Raw genomic sequence first — 18,888 nt, forward strand, 5'->3', positions numbered from 1 at the left:
ACTGTGGATATTGAAAGGAGGGAGGGTGGTTTTTGGGAAGGATGACAGATATTGGGGGGAAATAGTGGATATTTTGAGGGGGCGGATGGTGGAGCTTAGAGAAGAGGGATGTTGGATATCTATGGTGGGGAGGGTTATGGTAGACATTGGGGTACTGGAAGAGTGGATGAGCACATATGTCGGATAGTAAGTATTATTGGAAATTCTGTCACATGGACATCACTGTTGAATGTGACATACAATAGATTATAGTCAGAAGGCACATAACACCAGGTTATAGTCCAACATGTATAATTGAAATCACAAGCTTTTGGAGTGCAGCTCTTTCATCGGGAGGAAGGAATAGTTCTCTGAAAGCTTGTTGGACTATAACCTGATAGCATGTGATTTCTGGCTTTGTCCACTGCTGTCCAATACCGGCACCTCCACATCATCACAATAGACAATAACAGCTGATATCATCTCCCACAATGCCAGCACAACATCCATCACCCAGACCCTGCACAAAGGTCCTTGCATATGTGTGCGCGCACACACACACACAAACACATCGACACACATATCAACACACACACACCTCCCAAATGTTGTACATGCAACCTTTGCACCACAAACCTACTAGGGAATGTTGAAAGTGAATTTTAATTGTGCATATACAATTCAGAGTGATTTCGATGGCAGTAGCTAACATTACCACTAGCAGTAACAAGAATCAGGGTGAGTTAAGGAGAATGTTTTATCACAACGATTTATTGTCAATGACAATATGTGCCTAAACAAGTTAGGGCAGCTTTCAAAGGGAAATTGAATTAAAACTTAAGGAAAGGTTTGCAGGGAAGATATCCTAACCCAATCTAGTCCCATTTGCCAGCACTTGCCCCATATCCCTCTAAACCCTGCAGATTCATGTATCCATCCAGCTGCTTATCAAATGTTGTAATTGTACCAGTCTCCATCACTTCCTCTGGCAGCTCATTCCACACACATAGCACCCTCTGTGTGAAATATTTGCCCCTTAGATCTCTTTTATATTCTTCCCTTCTCACCTTAAACCTATGCCCTCTAGTTCTGGACTCCCCCTCCCCAGGGAAAAGACTTTGTCTATTTATCCTATCTATACCCCCCATGATTTTGTAAACGTCTATAAGGTCATCCCCTCAGCCTCTGACGCTCCGGGGAAAACAGCCCCAGCCTGTTCAGCCTCTCCCTGTAGCTCTGATCCTCTAACCCTGGCAGCATCCTTGTAAATCTTTTCTGAACCCTTTCAAGTTTCACAACATCCTTTCTATAGGAAGGAGACCAGAATTGCATGCAATATTCCAACAGTGGCCTAACCAATGTCCTGTACAGCCAAAAAGATTGTTAGCTTTCCAATGACGTGGGATGAGTCAGTGTTGGGAGAGTCAGGGTGAAATGGTTTGAGGTGAGAAGCTGCAGCATGAAGCCTTGAGGGCTATACTTGAGCAAGGTTGAAATGCTAAATAACTGAGGGCCTTTGGTGCCCCAGTCCCGACATCGGTCAAGCTACATTTTGAAGTTAACTGGGACTTTGGATTTGGAAGAGTATGTCTTCCTGTTGAGAATTTGAGATGAATAACATTGAGGTTTGTTTTGACTGCGCAATGTTTTGAAACACTGTCACAGATTAGCTCAGCAGATCACTCAGCTCCAGGCCAAGTTTCACAAGAGTCAGGTTTCTGGTGACTTCCTTGAGAATTACGGTAGAGTCATACTGGAGAGAAAGAGGCCGTTTCACCCAGCACGCTGCTGCTGCCTCTTTTGAAGGAACTATCCAACTTCTTGGCAGATGCCATCAGCAGAGCCAGCGAGGGCAACTACAATGTGCAGTAAAGCTGGACACACAGCCATATCCAATATAAGAATGAAAAATTCAATCTAAGTATTGTTAGCAGCAGAACCACTTAGAAGGGGACAGTTGTGGACTGAGAATGCAAGTTCAGGAGCAGCAAATGTTCAGGAGCTGTGACAACTCCTGCCATTTCCTTTTGAGAGTTTGCTTTCTTTTATTGGTCAGAGTATTGAGTACAGGAATTGGGAGATCATTTTGCGGCTGTACAGGACATTGGTTAAGCCACTTTTGGAATATTGCGTGCAATTCTGCTCTCCTTCCTATAGGAAGGATGTTGTGAAAGGGTTCAGAAAAGATTTACAAGGATGTTGCCAGGGTTGGAGGATTTGAGCTATAGGGAGAGGCTGAATAGGCTAGGGCTGTTTTCCCTGGAGTGTCGGAAGCTGAGGGGTGACCTTCTAGAGGTTTGTAAAAATCATGAGGGGTATGGATAGGATAGATAGACAAGGTCTTTTCCCTGGGGTGGGGGAGTCCAGAACTAGAGGGCATAGGTTCAAGGTGAGAGGGGAAAGATATAAAAGAGACCTAAAGGGCAACATTTTCATGCAGAGGGTGGTACGTGTATGGAATGAGGAAGTGGTGGAGGCTGGTACAATTGCAACATTTAAAAGTTATCTGGATGGTATATGAATAGGAAGGGTTTTGAGGGATATGGGGCAAGTGGGACTAGATTACGTTAGGATATCTGGTCGGCATGGACGAGTTGGACTGAAGGGTCTGTTTCCGTACTGTTCATCTCTATGACTCTATGAGTTGCCACTGAGGGCTGTGAAGGTTGGGTCATTAAGTATATTCAAGGCTGAGATATTTTTAATCAGTAAGGGAATCAACGGCTATGGGCAAAAAAGGGGAATTGAAGATGATCAGATTAGCTCTGATCTCATTGAATGGCAGAGCAGACTTGGGCTGAATGGCCTACTTCTGCACCTACATCTTATGATTTTGATGTAAGGACGCAAATATACACATTTTAGAAGCTTTTAGTTTATTAAGGAACTGCCTGGTGTGCCTTAATGCATCAAGCAAATCATTCTGCATATTTTAAAAATGTAACCATTTGTGTTGCACACAGATGGGGAGTTTACACTCTGAAGACAAAGGACAATGAGTGATGTGCATTGTCCCACAATCACTGGGCGCCTCAAAGTGCTTCTTGACTGAGGAAGCACTGGGTTTGAAGCGTAATTGCTGTTGCAATGTCGCAAACACTACACAGAACATTGAACAACACAGCGCAGTGCAGGCCCTTCGGCCCTCGATGTTGCACCGACCTGTGAACAGCTACACTGCACACAGCATGGTCCCACAAACAGCAAAGTGATAACAAACAGACTAAACGATAATGGCTGAAGGATAAATACTGGCTAGGGCACAGGCGAAAGCATCTCTCCTGGTCCTTAGAATAATGCCATGAGAACTTCTACATCCACCCAGGCAAGTAGACAGAGCCTTGTTTTAATGTCTCACCTGAAAGACAGCACCTCCAACAGTGCGGCACTCCTTCAGTGCTGCATGGAGCCTTGTTAAACTAATCATACTTTGTTATGGGAGGAACCAATTTTCAGCTGGATTAATCAAACTACACCAATTCTCCATTCTTGAATAGGCCAAGGGATATTTCTAGATATTTGCTCAATCTATTCAGAGCTGTTATTATACACCTCTGGAGGTAGGACTTGAAACTGAGTCTTGCAAGACAGTGGTAGGGACTTTGCCACTGCACCACAACAGCCCTGAGAGATATTTTTAAAGCACACTCTTCTTTTTTTTCTGATAGCACTGATTCATGACAGTTTTATGCAAATGTGTTGGAGTGGTGGCTCATGGGGGTGGAAGGTGGGATGGGTAATTCATCCCCATAGCCCATTGAGTCCGCACTGACCCTCTGAGGAGCATCCCACCCACAGCCACCCTATCCCTGTAACCCTGCATTTCCCATGGCTAACCCACCTAGCCTGTACCTCTTTGGACTGCGGGAGGAAACTGGGGCATCTGGAAGAAACCCATGCGACACAGAGAGAGAATGAGCTACAGTGCTGCCCCACTTTATTCAAAACCTGTGCAACTTAAATCCAGATCGTTGCCCACACTTAAAGTGGAGTCTTGACTACTCCACCTATAGCAGTCACTCATGAGTGGACATAGCCAACAGCAGTTCACAACAACAGCTGACTTAACTGAGTCCTGCGAAACAGTCCAAGGCATTTAACACTGAGACAGATGTAGGGAGGAGCGAGATCAGAGAGGCATTGGGACAACACAGTGACATTTTAATATTGAGGTGTTGCCAAACCAGATCCCACTGCAGGGCACAGTGGGTGATGGGTAAAGAGGACAGCTCAGGTTAAGATACAGAGATGCAGTGTAGGTTCAATGTGTCCCATTGGGAAAGCAAAGAGTTAACAAACCTGCAGAGGCTCCAAAGCAGCCTGAGCCAGCTAGACGAGAGCAAATGACTCATCGGTTATCCTTTAGCAAAGCCTCGAGCACAAAACAATCTCATATTGTGGAGATAAGCCTCACAGAGAGGCCTTATGTGCACAACTGAGTTCTTAGAATGGCAACATTGCTGCAGGTGTTAAGAACACCATTAAGAACCAGACCTCACCTCTGCAGCCTCAGGCACAAGACAGCACTGAGATCACGTCCAACGGCAAGTCAGCTTTGATTAAAAAAATACAATAGCAAACACTTCTCTTCAAGTATAGTCAGAGCGCTGACCTGCAATTCCTCGCACAGATTTAACTTCAACACCAAAACTCACCGGCTTTGGTGTCTGCTTGGTGAGAAGGTGGGGTCATGGCACTGGCCACGGTTACAGTGCTTGGGGGGGTTCACAGGAGACCCCCCCCTCCCCCCCAACATAGACTACACTAGCCACGTTCACAGTGACTGCCAGTTCAAACTAATCCTTGAAGGGTGGGGTTGAAACACAGGAAGGACAGCTACAACTTTGCACTCAACAAGCTTACAAAACAAACTGCGATGGAGTGCCCTCACCAATGCCAGTTCAATAAGGTCAAGTGCAGAATTAACATTGATCAGTATCACCCGCATCCTCAGCTGGGCTTTAAATAATGCTCTACCACCTTGGCAGACAAGTTGCAGAGTCACATCCAAGAGATGGGTGGGTGGTTGCAGTATTCCTACAGGTGATGACTAGCCTGCTGTTACTTCCTATGTAAGATCATAAACAGAGATATCATCCTGTTAGAGGGCTTGCTGCCTTTCAGTTTCACAGAGTCCCTAAAGTGTGGAAGCAGTCCATTTGGCCCATTGAGTGCTCAATGAACCCCCGCAGGGCACCCCTCTCAGACAAATGCCCCATCCTTTTCCCATAACCCTGCATTTTCCCTGGCTAATCCACCTAGTCTGTACATCCCTGGACACTATGGGGCAGTTTAACATGGCCAATAGACCTAAACTGCATATCTTTGCACTGTGGGAGGATGTGCAAACTCCGCAATAGACAGTAGCCTGAGGGTGGAATTGAACCTGGGTCCCTGGCACTGTGAGGCGGCAGTGCTGACCACTAAGCCACCGTGCCGCCGTCACCACCACCCTCCCTCCCACAACATCCCAACAAAACCAGGAGATCACGCTCTGAGTGGATGTGGCTAGTGAGGAGTCTTGCTCACAGACAGTGAATTGGTAGGGAGCAATGGACACTGTGGGAAGCACTGGAGATGGTGACCCAGCTTCTGAAATGGAGGAGCAGACCCCATCTTCCTGGCTGAAGGATAGTGAATAAAGAGCCTCGCTGTCTTACAGTAATTTTTAAACGTAGGGGTGAGAGTCTCCTGCTCTACTTTCACTGCCCCCCCTCCCGTTTCACCTCATCATCTTACCCCTCCCACCCTATCCCCCCTTCCCTTTTCCCCGCACTATATTTTCCCTCCCACTCTGCCCCATTCTCACTGACGTGTCATTGGACGCCCAGCCCTGAAACTCACACTCCTTCTCCAGTTTCACCCCTCCCCATCACGGTCCTCTGCCCTCATGCACCCCAGCCCAAACTCCAAGTACTCCCTGGTTTTACCTACCTCTTGGCTCACGGCATCCCCTCCATCACCCCCACCCCCACCTGGGGACGTGGGAGTGTCAACTGCAACACCAGGTGTGAGGTCAAGCAACTAAAGGGTTAAATGAACTGGTTTTGCTGCTTGTTGAGTGAGTTAACACAGTGGCGTACTTCAATTTCTGTTTGGCACCCTATGGGGGTGGCAAGGGGACCAGGAGGACACCGGCAGAGTACTGTTTCATGGCATCTAGCTTATGATGGTTGGGTGAAATGCTTGCCCCCCCAGCCCCAGCCCCTGCCCATGCCACACCCTCAGGTACCACCTCTATCACAATTAGTGCCCATGTGCAGACATCACACTGTCCATGCATGTCCTAATCGCTGCAGGTAGTTTTGGGAGAGTCATGCTTGCAGCTGGAGTGATGACTCAGCTCTCTAAATATAGAGCAGCATATAAACACAGACAAGGCAGGCAGACAGGAGCAGTCACCACCGCACTAATCTACTGCACGCACCACTTACAAAGACATCGCTGTAGACAAACAGCCACCCGGGCCTGTTGCTGATAAGGGCTTGCTGTTGGTTAAGGAAAGCAGGTCAAAGTGCTGGCCCGCTCGCAACAACGGCACTGGGCTCTCACCCCTCAGGCTAAAGATTTTCCAGAGTCACAACACCTCCTCCTTCCCCAAGTCAGCTTACTGCACTCCCCCCAACACTGTGTGCCCATACCCCTGCCCGGCCCTCACTCAGAGTAGCCCTGATCTAGTCCCATCTTAGTAGGGTGGGAGAAACAGGTACTCTTTCCTTCAAAGTCCCCTGCAACTTGCCATTGAAAACGGTGGCTCAGTGGTTAGCACTGCTGCTTCACAGCGCCAGGGACCTGGGTTCGATTCCACTCTCAGGCGACAGTCTGCGCGGGTCCCCTCTGGGTGCTCCAGCTTCCTCCCGCAGTCCAAAGATGTGCAGGTTAGGTGGATTGGCCGTGCTAAATTGTCCATAGTGTCCAATGCTGTGCAGGCTGGGGTGGCGGGTGTGGCTAGCCATGGGGAATGTGGAGTTACAGGGAAAGGATGGGTCTGGGTGGGATGCTCTTCAAAGGGTTGGTGTGGACTCAATGGGCAGAATGGCCTGCTTCCACACTGTAGGGATACTATGGAAATAAGAAGTGGGTGCAAAAATTCTACATGAAATACTCCTACAGGAATAATGCAGAGGAAATGGTCCAGTGGTATCATACCTGGACTACTAACCCAGAGATTAGGAGAAAACAATGACTGCAGATGCTGGACATGAAAGTTGAAAAGTGTGGCGCTGGAAAATCACAACAGATCAGTCAGCATCTGAGGAGCAGGAGAATCAACGTTTCAGGCAAGAGTGCTTCATCAGGAATGAGAAGAGGGAAAGCAGGGGGGTTGGGGTATGGAGCAGGGAAGACAATATGCAGGTAAGGGGGTGATGGTGATAGGTCGGAGTGGAGGGTGGAACAGATAGGTGGGAAGGAAGATGGACAGGTAAGACAGTTCAAGAGGTGGTGCTGAGTCAGAAGGTTGGATCTGGGATGAGATGGGGGATGGGGAGATGAGGAAACTGGTGAAATCAACTTTGATGCCACGTGGTTGGAGAGTCCCAAGGCGGAAGATGAGCCATTCTCCCTTCAGGCATCTGGTGGCTTGGATTTGGTGGTGAAGGAGGCCCATGACTTGCACATGCTTGGCGGAGTGGGAGGGGGAGGTGAAGTGGTTGGCCACAGAACGCCAACTAACAAAACATTTCAAGGAACATCTCTGGAACACACATCAAACAACCCCAGCACCCCCTTTTCCAGCGCCACACTTTTCGACTATTAATCCAGAGACCCAGGTGATATTCTGGGGGACCAGAGTTCAAATCCTGTCAAGCACATGGCGAAATTTAAAGGCAACAAAATCCAGAATTAAGACTCAATTGATTCTCTGCCAATTGTTGGGGGGCGGGGAATCTAAATGGTTCACTCACGTCTTTTAGGGAAGGAAACAGCAGCCCTTACCTAGTGTGGCATACACTTGACTCTTGACCCAAGTGGTTGACTCTCTGTGGGCAATTATGGATGGGCAATAAATGCTGGCTTAGCCAGTGATGCCCACACCCTGAATAAAAAAAAGTAATGAGCCTTCACAAAGTACTTCATTAGCCGAAAAACACTTTGGGCCACACAGAGACCTTGAACAGACCTAATCTAAACGGAAGTACTTGTTTCGAAACAGGTCCATTTCTCACCCTCAACAAGGTTTTGGTTTTATTTTGATGGGAGGATGACAGAAGGAAGTCACATTCAGAGTCACAGTCACAATCCTAGCCACTGCCTGTGATTCTGTGCGGGTTTCCTCCGGGTGCTCCGGTTTCCTCCCACAGTCCAAAGCTGTGCAGGTCAGTTGGACTGGCCATGCCCAAGCGTTCAGCCCGCACATTCAGGTAGAATAGGGGCACTGTGGAGGGGGGGGAGAGCGCGTAGACCGGTGCAAGGGCCAGGAATGGATCCCCTAAGTGTGGGTGACCAGGATTTTATTCAAAAAACCGTTTGTGGAATGGGAGTGTTGCTGGCTGACCCAACAGTTATTCCGAATTGCCCAGAGGCCAATTAAGAGTCAACCACATTGCTGTTGGTATGGAGTCATTTGTGGGGCCAGAGTCACAGGTAAGGAAGGTAAATTTTCTTCCCTCACAGGCTTTGAAGTTGTCATTAAAGCATGATGAGGAGAAATGTATTCTCCTAGAACGTGGTGCATCTGTGGAATTCTTTACCTCAGAGGGCTGTCGTGGTTGGGTGGTATATTCAAGGCTGAGATAGACGAGGTTTTTAATTAGGAAGGTAATCAAGGGTTACAAGGAAAAGGTAGGAAAGTGGAGTTGAGGATTTTTAGATCAGCCATGATGTCATTGAACAGAGGAGGAGATGGACTGAATAGCTTATTTCTGCTCCTATATCTGTGGTCATACTAGTGAACCAGACAATCATCGATAATTAGTTACATGGTCATCATTAGGTTAACTTTTAATTCCAGATCTTTATTGAATTCAAATGTCATTCTCCGCTGCCATGAAATTTGAAGGTATGTCCCCAGAACATTAGCCTGGGGTTTCAGATTGCTCTTCGAGTAACATTACCACTAGGTCACTGCCTCCCCTATATCAAGTTGAAAATCACACAACACCAGGTTATAATCCAACAGGTTTATTTGGAAACACTAGCTTTCGGAGCGCCGCTCCTCCATCAGATGGTTGTGTGGTACATAATTGTACTCCACAACTGTGTCTTACAATTGTGTACTCCACAACCACCTGATGAAGGAGTGTCGCTCCGAAAGCTAGTGCTTCCAATTAAACCTGTTGGACTATAACCTGGTGTTGTGTGATTTTTAACTTTGTACACCCCAGTCCAACACAAGCTTCTCCAAATCATGACGTCCCCTATATCAGGCAGCGCGATGCCCCTTCCTCCTAAGCTGTCCAGCCACAGTCGGGATTTCTGACAGAGGCTGGAGAAGCTGGAAGTAGCTGGGCAGAGACATGGGTTGCATTTAAAACACAGAAAATAGGAGCAGGAGTAGGCCATTCGGCCCTTCCAGCCTGCATGACCATTCAATATTCATGGCTGATCATGTCACTTCAGTATCCCACTCCCGCTTTCGCTCTGTAACCCCTTGACCCCTTTAGCCGCAAGAGCCATGTCCAGTTCCCTGTTGAACATATCTAATGAACTGGCCCTAACAGCTTCATGTGGTAGAGAATTCCACAGGTTCACGACTCAGAGTGACGAAATTCTTCCTCATCTTAATCCTGAATGGCTTACCCTTTATTGTTAGCTTGTGATCCCTAGTTCTGGACTTCCCCAACATTGGGAATATTTTTTCCAGCATCTAGCCTCTCCAGCGCCATCAGGATTTTATATGTTTCTATTTGATTCCGTTCCGTTCACTGGGCAGTAAATGAGAACCACGTGGCCTGATTGAGACTAAAGTTCTCAACCCGCTGTCTTGTCACATCTGGGTTTATCATAGACTGACTAGTGGAGGTTGATCATTGGATTAGTCAACATCTCCATTACTGACATACCATGTAATTACCAGGATGATCAGAGGGAAACTGGGATGTAGAGGTAGCTTGATCACGATGGAGCGATTCCATGTCCCAGTGTTGAGTTCTTGTGGTCAGTGTAGGACTGACATCGATTGCATCAGATAGAGAAATAAGTGGTTGGCAGCCAGGGAGTTCCAGGCAGTAACCCTCATGGTTTATGATGGTTTACCAAATACAAACCACCAACGTATGCTCCTGATTCAGTCGTGGTTTTATTTTACCATCAGTCACAGGGTCCTTTAGCATGTGTTGCTTTCAAACCCAACAGATAAGTGCGACAACTTCATTTCAAGCAGACTCTTCCAATTCCAATCTTTCAGATTCCTTTCGCTGCACCATTGACTAAGGTGCCTTTGGTTATCTAGGATTTCTCTCCTGAACGTCTTCACCTCCCCACCCTCCTTCTCTTCCTTTCTTGGCAGATGCCTATGGGCGTCTGTCCCAGTGTCTCCTTACAGGGCTCAGCGTCAAATAGCACTCTTGTGAAAGAGCCCTCGGACATTTCACTCCATTGAAGGTGCTGTATTAATAGCAGCTTTATTCTGTAAGGCTTTCCTCAAGGGTAGGCTTCTCTGTGATGATGCCTCCGTGGGAGTTCCTCAGCTATGCTGGGGGAGAAGCTTTCTGGCACTGCCTTATAATGTCCATTTGCCCTGTGTGAGCCTGCACAGACAATGTCAAGCACACTAAGCAGTCACAGCAAGCAGCACAGTCAGGCCTATTCTGGTCCTCAGTTGGTTTCTACAGGGGTCACTGGCTGTTTTCCACACCCCACTTTAGACATAATGGGGACCACTGCGACAGCTGTCATGCTTAGATCCACTAAGAAGGAATTGAATATAGGATCAAAATATATCAACCTGCAGGGTTTTTGTGAGGCAGTCTTCATACATTCAAGTTTCTCAAAGGAAGATTCCACGCTAATATAGCACGGTGATGACTGCCCAACATAAGAGTTTCACTTGCAACTCCACAGGTAATGCAACAGTGAGATGTGAACCCACAACCCTCCTATTGTGGCACAGTCAATGGTTTGGACGTACAGTCAGGAGGATGGGAAGTGTGGGGCCAAATTGCGAGCAGAACAACAATCTCCAAAATAATCGATTTTGGGTCAAATACCTGACGGTGAGTACAGGTGAGAAAGATGCTTTGACCCAGCCAAATACACCTGAGGTCAACAAGAACCAAAACTTCAATCTTTTAGTGATAGATGGATGGAGAAAGGAGAGAGGGAGATGGATGAATAAGAGAGGGAGAGATGGTTAGAGAGAGAGGAAGACAGAGAGACAGAGACAGAGAGGGACATGAAGAGATGGATTATAATTCAAGAAGTGTGGAAGTAGCTTTTTTAGCTGCATCTGATCAGAGAATGTTTCATGAGAGCAGTGCGTCATTATAAAATATATCCAATTCTCCAGTATCCAACTCCTAACTAACGGAAGCAAACATCACTGAAGTGCTGGACACATGCAAACTCTGTAATTTTTTAAACTAGTATCCTGCAGGCTAGAATCCGATTGCAGTCAATTGCCCCTGGTGCCAGCTCTTTGATACAACTAATCCAATGAACCATACTCTCGCCACTCCTCACCCATTACCACATTGCAAGGTACAGTGCAAAACTCAATAGAGTCATGCTGGAGAGATTGGAACCATATCCTCGTGTTTAAATATAACTAATACAATGTGCTAAATGTTTTCCATTAGAAACCAGAATCAATTGTTACAAAACATTCAGTTGAGGTTTTCATAAATAAAACGCACAAAGAAACCATAAATTTTAGGTTTCATCTTGCCTATTGCAGGTACTATTCCAGGTTTACTAAGGACTATAATGTTTACCTTTTTATAGTACTAGCTATTTGGCTACAGAGACACACACAGACACACACAGACACACACACACACACACAAACACACACCAGACTCTTATCCTTCCATCCATTTATAACCAAGCATCTCTATTGGCATGCCAAGTGTCACTTCCTGGCACACCGCCCCGTGCCCTGGCTCAGAACTTGGACTATTAATGCTATTTACGAACTGTTGTCACAGGCTGCGTAAATGTTCTCTGTGCTTCAAGTGGAGCTACCTGCACCTCCCACCAACGCACACGCTCTTCAGGTCAAACTGGAACATCCAATTACATGAGATGGGTCAATGAAATATGAAGTAAAGCAAGTAGTGACTGTCCCTGAGCCTTGTGTTGGGAAAAAAAAATTATTGAGGGTCATTCATATCCCTGGCTGTACAGTATTCAGAGGCACTTTTAGGCTATTTACAGTCAAGCACTGTGAGTAAAGGAAGGAATCCCTTCCCCTTTACAGTCACGGAACAGTATTCTAGTACAAGTAAAATTCTAGCCTCAGTAATCAGCCCACACAAACACACTGCGTTACTGATTGTATCTCTACTGACCGAGTATTCCACAGATTCACCACAGTCCAAGTGAAGAGATTTCTGTTCATATCAGTCTGAAATAGTCTACCCCTTATCCAGATAGTAATTTCCTTCATCTCTCCTTCTCAATAGACCCTTCCTTTCCTACAGTTTTTGGGATGTTATTTGCGTCTTCTTCTGTGAAATCAGAACTAAAGTAGCTATATTAATTCCACTGAGTTTTCCTTTTCTCTCTGAAATCAATTCTCCCGTTTTGTGCTTTAAGAAAGCATTTATGTTCACTAATCTTTTTAAATTTTTTACATACTTTTAAAAGCATTTACAGTCCATACTGTTGTGTTCCTTGCAAGTTTACTCTCATAGTTTATTATTCCCCACTTCATTCATTTCTTAGATCTCTGTTGCAGAATTCAAAACTGCTCCCAATCCTCAGGCAACTTTATATGCTTTCTCTTTATATCTAATCTTATTCATAATTACTTGATTTAGCCAACTTTGGATCACTTTTCCTGTTGTAGGCTTTGCACCAGAAATGAATGCATAGCTATTGAAATACATGCATTAGTTCATTAAATATTATCCATCACTTATCCACTGTCATGCTGTCAACCCCTTCACATGATCACCCAGTGGCCACTCTTCCCAGAGCACTTAGTGTTACTGACTATCTCTACTGGTCCTTCATGATACAGACAGGTTTGGCGACAAAATATTTCACTGTTCCGATAAACTACAGTTGCTTTGGGCCAATGCATTCTAAGGTTGCATTCAATGTCCATACGTGTAAGAGAAAGGGCTCATTGGTGACCATGTCTAAAGGAGGCAGAATAACCAATTGCACAGCTCCAGCACATCAAATCACAATTGGTGTTATCTATGTATGATCGCTCCTCATTTCACAGTTTACGACCTACCCTCTCCATGTAGGAGCTATGGAACTGATCCCCAATCTGCTGCAGTTTCCGTCCAATCCGAATCTCCACTCTCTCCTCAGGCTGTGCATCCATCTGTAGCACATTCTCCCGATCATGATGGGGTGCTGTGCTGGCCCGCGGCACTTCAAAAACCTCAGTAAAATTCAGGCGATACGCTGCACTGCCTGCAGGAAAGTACAACAAATCGTAACTCAAGATGTTTGTCATTGTCTCCCCCTCACCCCAATTCTTTCTCTGCCTTGCTCTCCAAGGAATCCCTCGAAGCGAAAACAAGAGAAATCTGCTTTTGTGATTTGGCAAAAGCCTAATCAATATTTCCACATGCTCGCCAGGTGAAACAAGTGAACGCTCTTCACATTCTCCAGCATTGTTCATGTCTCACCTCACTGGATGGTTGCAATCACGGATGTTAAGGTGGGAGGGCATGACTTGAGTCATGCTGATATCACTGATTCAGGGCAAACATGAGTCTCCCTTCATAATGAAACAATTCATTGAAAGGACTGCCCATTTACAATGGTCCTCCTCCACATGACACACACAGACACACACGCACACACAGGCGCACACACACACTCAGACACACACACACACACACAGACACAGACACTCCCACACACACAGATACACACACACACACACACACACACAGACACACACACAAGACACATACACACACACACACATATAGGCACAGGCACAGACACACACACACCCAGGCACACACACACAGACACAAACACACACACTCACACACACACACAGACACACACAGAGACACACACACTCACAGACACACACACACATATATATATATATACACAAACAAATGGAGACACAAACAGATTCATGGACACCGATCAATGAATGGCATACAGACATATTGGGAGGTACACACACACGTACAAGCATGGGACTCATACACAGACACACGTATGTACAAGACTACACATATGGACACACTGACAATTTATATGTGGGGGGGACTGACATTAATGGACATACTAACACACACATTGACATGCACATGTATGTGCAGATAGAAATACATAAACCTTCAAACATGGGTATATATACATGGACATAGATAGGTATTCAATATGTTTGTGTTTATATGTATACAAATATATAAAGATATATGCACTCACAAACACACAACACATGCATAACAAACATATACATATGCATTCACGTACACACATTCATATACATACATGTATACACACAAAATTGAGGATTAAACACAAAGATATGTTGAGCGCTTCAGTTGATAATGTACCAACCTGTGGTTGGGAAGGCCCAGTTTTAAGACTTACTCCAGGAAGTGTGTTCATCTGGATTGAATTTCCACATGTTTTCTCACTTCTCCTTAAGATGGAGTCAGTGGTATGGTGGTAATGTCACACACAAACACACACATTGACACAAACATACAGTATATACACACCTACAGCACACACGCAGTTACACACACACCCTTGCAGCACACTAACTGAAATGAGTAACTTAGTAAGCTTGCTTCAAAGTGAGAGGTCAAAAGTTCTGTCTCGATTTCTTTTAAACTTCACACAGGATCAGACGCCAGGCTAATGAGAGTCATTCTGATTTGGGTGAAGGTGTGAAAGTCAGAGCGGGTGAGAGAGGAGCAGCTGAGAAGCACAGAGGGGGCAAGCTGATGGACTGTTTCAAGCATCCCAATCCCTGGAGACTGGGAACGCAACAATACTTTTGACGCATGCTCAGTTTCCCACACTAAAACGAGTCCATTCGCATTCCCCATGCCCTCCCCACAAACTCACTTCACTACCATGCTTGACCAGCTACACTTCCTGTGTGAAAGTAAGCAATGTGTTTTAAGGGCCTATTCGACCACAGAGTGCATCGCTTGCAACCAATATCCATACACGCTTGTTTTCATGCAGTTGGTAGACGTGCCTTTTCTGTAGAATGAGGAAAAGTGAAATAGCCTGATCCATCATCCTACTGCCGCCCTGTGACAGCTTCATAAACTCAACGTAGCCCTTCCACTGGGATTAGGAACTGACTACGAGATCTTTGTTTTATAGCTCAGTATTATACTGATTCAGCCACTGGGGGAGCTCAGGAACCATTCAGAGGACAGGCAAATTGTAATAACACATTCAAAAAATACTCACCACACAGATTTTAAGAGTCACTTCATAAGGCTTTTTCTCTCAGGCACAGAACTAGAGGTCTTAGACTCAACCTTATCTTTTTATTTGGCTAAGAGTCAATTTTGTCAGGTTTCATGGAGGGTCTCTCTCTCTCCCTCTCTCTCTGCAAAGCGAATACAATCTCTCATTGTTGACCAAGTTCACATCATTAACTTGTCAACCTACCTCTATGGTCCTTGCTTTGTTGGGCAGGGAGCATCAGCTGGACTGCGTCCTTTATGCGCACCCGCCTACCCCCCCCCCCCTTACTCCCAGCAGGACCACCACCCCCAACAAGGATCATGTTCAACCACACTCACTCGCAAGCAACATCTCTCCTCGCTCACTCTGCATGCCCTCTGTGCTGCCCGTCCACTCACTCGGGACACCCATACCAGCAAGCGCTGCGCCACTCACTTGCATTTCCCATCAAACTGGACTCTTTCTCATTCCAGGAGCAAAACAGCCCCCAAAAGGGCATAAACAAACAAGATGAATGAGTGGTTTTGTGCTTGACTGACTGACTATCCGGAGCAGCTGGCTGACTGAATCCAAGCCCCAGGACTGGTGTTGGGGACTGCCCCTGACTTACTGTGCCGGGACTTCTGCTATGTCTCTTGCTGAGGAGTGCTGACATCTGAGACAAGCGTTCCTGGCTCTGTTTCTGGGCAGCACAGCAGCCCTTGTGAGCCAGATATCTATGGCGGAGGGGTGAGGAGCGAAAAACAGGCAAGGTGAGGGAGGGATGCTGTGAGCATCCGAGTCGGCTCAGAGTGAGTGAGTGTGAAAAGAGCAAGCAAACAGCCCAGGATGGTAGCCTGGTCCAGTCCATCAGCTGGTTGAATGTCTCCCTAAGCTCCTTGCTGCAGCATCACAATCAGAGTTACCAGGGCAGGCACTGAATCCAACCCTGACTAATGTACCTAACCTACACATCCCTGAACACTATGGGCAATTTAGCATGGTCAATCCACCTAACTTGCACATCTTTAGATTGTGGGAGGAAACCCACACAGACACAGGGAGAATGTGCAAACTCTACACAAACAGTCGCCCAAGGCTGGAATCGAACCTGGGTCCCTGATGCTGTGAGGCAGCAGTGCTAACCACTGAGCCACCGTGCTGCCACAAACTGTGCCACCCCACTGTGCTTGCCACTACCTAGAATCCCCAGAAACATAGTTAAAAGATGCAGTGAGTTGTTCCCAGTAGGCCTCTGTGCACTTGCTGCTCTATTTCTCGCCTCATCACAGATCGTTCAAGGCCCTACAAAATTCCATCCACAAAATCCACATCCTTTTGTTCATAACCTAATTTTTAAAATTCCCTTTCTGAACCTCTCTGCTTCACTACCCTTCTCCTCTCCTTTAAGATGCTCCTGACAACATGAATTCCTAACCAATTTGTGAAGAAGGTGATTGGTAAGTTTGCCTTTATGGTCAGTGCATTGAGTATATGAGTTGGGAGGTCATGTTGCAGCTATACAGGACATTGGTGAGGCCACTTTTGGAATATTGTGTGCAATCCTACTCCAGGGAAAGGTTCAGGAAAGATTTACAAGGATGTTGCCAGGGTTGGAGGGTTTGAGCTGTAGGGAGAGGCTGAACAGGCTGGGGCTATTTTCCCCAGAGTGTTGGAGGCTGAGGGAGGATTTTATAGAGGTTTATGAGAGGCATGGATAGGGTGAATAGCCAAGGTCTTTTTCCCAAGGTAGAGGAGTCCAACACTAGAGGGCATAGTTTAAGGTGAGAGGGGAAAGATTTAAAAGTGACCTGAGTGGCAACTTTTTCACACAGATGGTGGTGCGTGTATGGAATGATCTGCCAGAGGAAATGGTGGATTTACACCATTTAAAGGACATCTGGATGGGTACATGAACAGGAAGGGTTTGGAGGGATATGGGACAAACACTTCCAAATGGGACTAGATCAGCTTAGGATATCTGATTGGTATGGACGAGTTGGACCGAAGGGTTCATTTCTGTGCTGTGGTGTCTGTGCTAACTTGCTCCAGTATCTCCTCAGTGACAAATTCCATGTCTTTTTAAATGGCCCTGTAAAGTGTTCTGGACCATTTTAACTGTGCTGTTAACTTTTTGGAAAGAAAGATTTCCTGCACAAACTCAAAATAATGAAATGATATCGAGTGTGGAGAGGCCATCGCAAGCAGCCTGGAATATTATGAACTTTGAGATTAATGACTGGATTTGGAAGGCAAATGTGAGCATAAATACACGACTCTGCCAACAGACTGCTCTGGGACACCGCATCCAGTTAGCAAGCATAAATCCCATGCCAAGGTCAGCATGACTCTGGCAATTAGGGAGGAGATCATTAACCACAGGTTTGTACTGTGTAAATATGAGCAGAGAAGAATAGTCTGGAGGTTGAATGGTCCCTTATTTCTCAGAGCCACTGTAACACTTTGCTGGCTGATATACCTGCTTTCAGAAGATAGCTGCATTCATTCTTTCCTGGAGCACAAGTGGGATCCTCTGGCACTCAGCTCATGTGATCTCCTTGGTGTGGGGGGGCAGGGGGAACCTTTGTTTTCACTGGGGAGCTTTCCCCTTATTGTCGGGAGATTGCATGGTTTTGAGGGAGGCTACTCAAGGCGGGGGGGGGGGGGGGTTGTGGGGCATTGAGAAAAGCTTCTGATTGAACAACAGCTCCTCTCCAGCCCATGATGGACAACAGCTCCTCTCCAGACCACTGGTTTCAAATGCGTTCTTAAGTAAAATGGAATTAATCGATAAAATATGGGCCACTCACAAGACTCAAAGAAGCAATACAGCAAACCTGGAACTAGAGACTGGCAAGGATGTACTGCCCATAAAGGGGAAAAATGTGATGGCGACAAGGCGTCTAATTCTGTGAAAAGAAAAAAATTAAGCTGGTCTAACACCTCTTGAGATGTCCAAATGTATTTGAGAACCAATTAAGTTTGATTGGACTAAAGGTCATAGAGTCATAGAGATGTACAGCACGGAAACAGACCCTTCGGTCCAACCCGTCCATGCCGACCAAATTTCCCAACCCAATCTAGTCCCACCGGTCAGCACCTGGCCCATATCCCTCTAAACCCTTCCTATTCATATACCCATCCAAATGCCTCTTAAATGTTGCAATTGGACCAGCCTCCACCACATCCTCTGGCAGCTCATTCCATACACGGACCACTCTCTACGTGAAAAAGTTGCCCCTTTGATCTCTTTTATATCTTTCCAGTCTCACCCTAAACCTATGCCCTCTAGTTCTGGACTCCCCGAACCCAGGGAAAAGACGTTGTCTATTTATCCTATCCATGCCCCTCATGATTTTGTAAACCTCTATAAGGTCACCCCTCAGCCTCCGACGCTCCAGGGAAAAC

General features: G+C 46.2%; 1 long non-coding RNA gene across 1 annotated transcript in view; it reads right to left on the reverse strand.

Annotated features, from left to right (window-relative positions):
- The window catches only part of LOC122553815, a 67,617-nt gene that overhangs the window by 13,589 nt on the left and 35,140 nt on the right, over positions 1-18,888 (reverse strand). Inside the window, exon 3 of the long non-coding RNA XR_006312855.1 lies at positions 13,325-13,509. This is a non-coding gene — a long non-coding RNA (uncharacterized LOC122553815). The remainder of the gene's footprint in view (positions 1-13,324; positions 13,510-18,888) is intronic.

This window comes from Chiloscyllium plagiosum, chromosome 10 (assembly GCF_004010195.1).
Source record: "Chiloscyllium plagiosum isolate BGI_BamShark_2017 chromosome 10, ASM401019v2, whole genome shotgun sequence".
In the NCBI taxonomy this organism is placed as follows: domain Eukaryota; kingdom Metazoa; phylum Chordata; class Chondrichthyes; order Orectolobiformes; family Hemiscylliidae; genus Chiloscyllium; species Chiloscyllium plagiosum.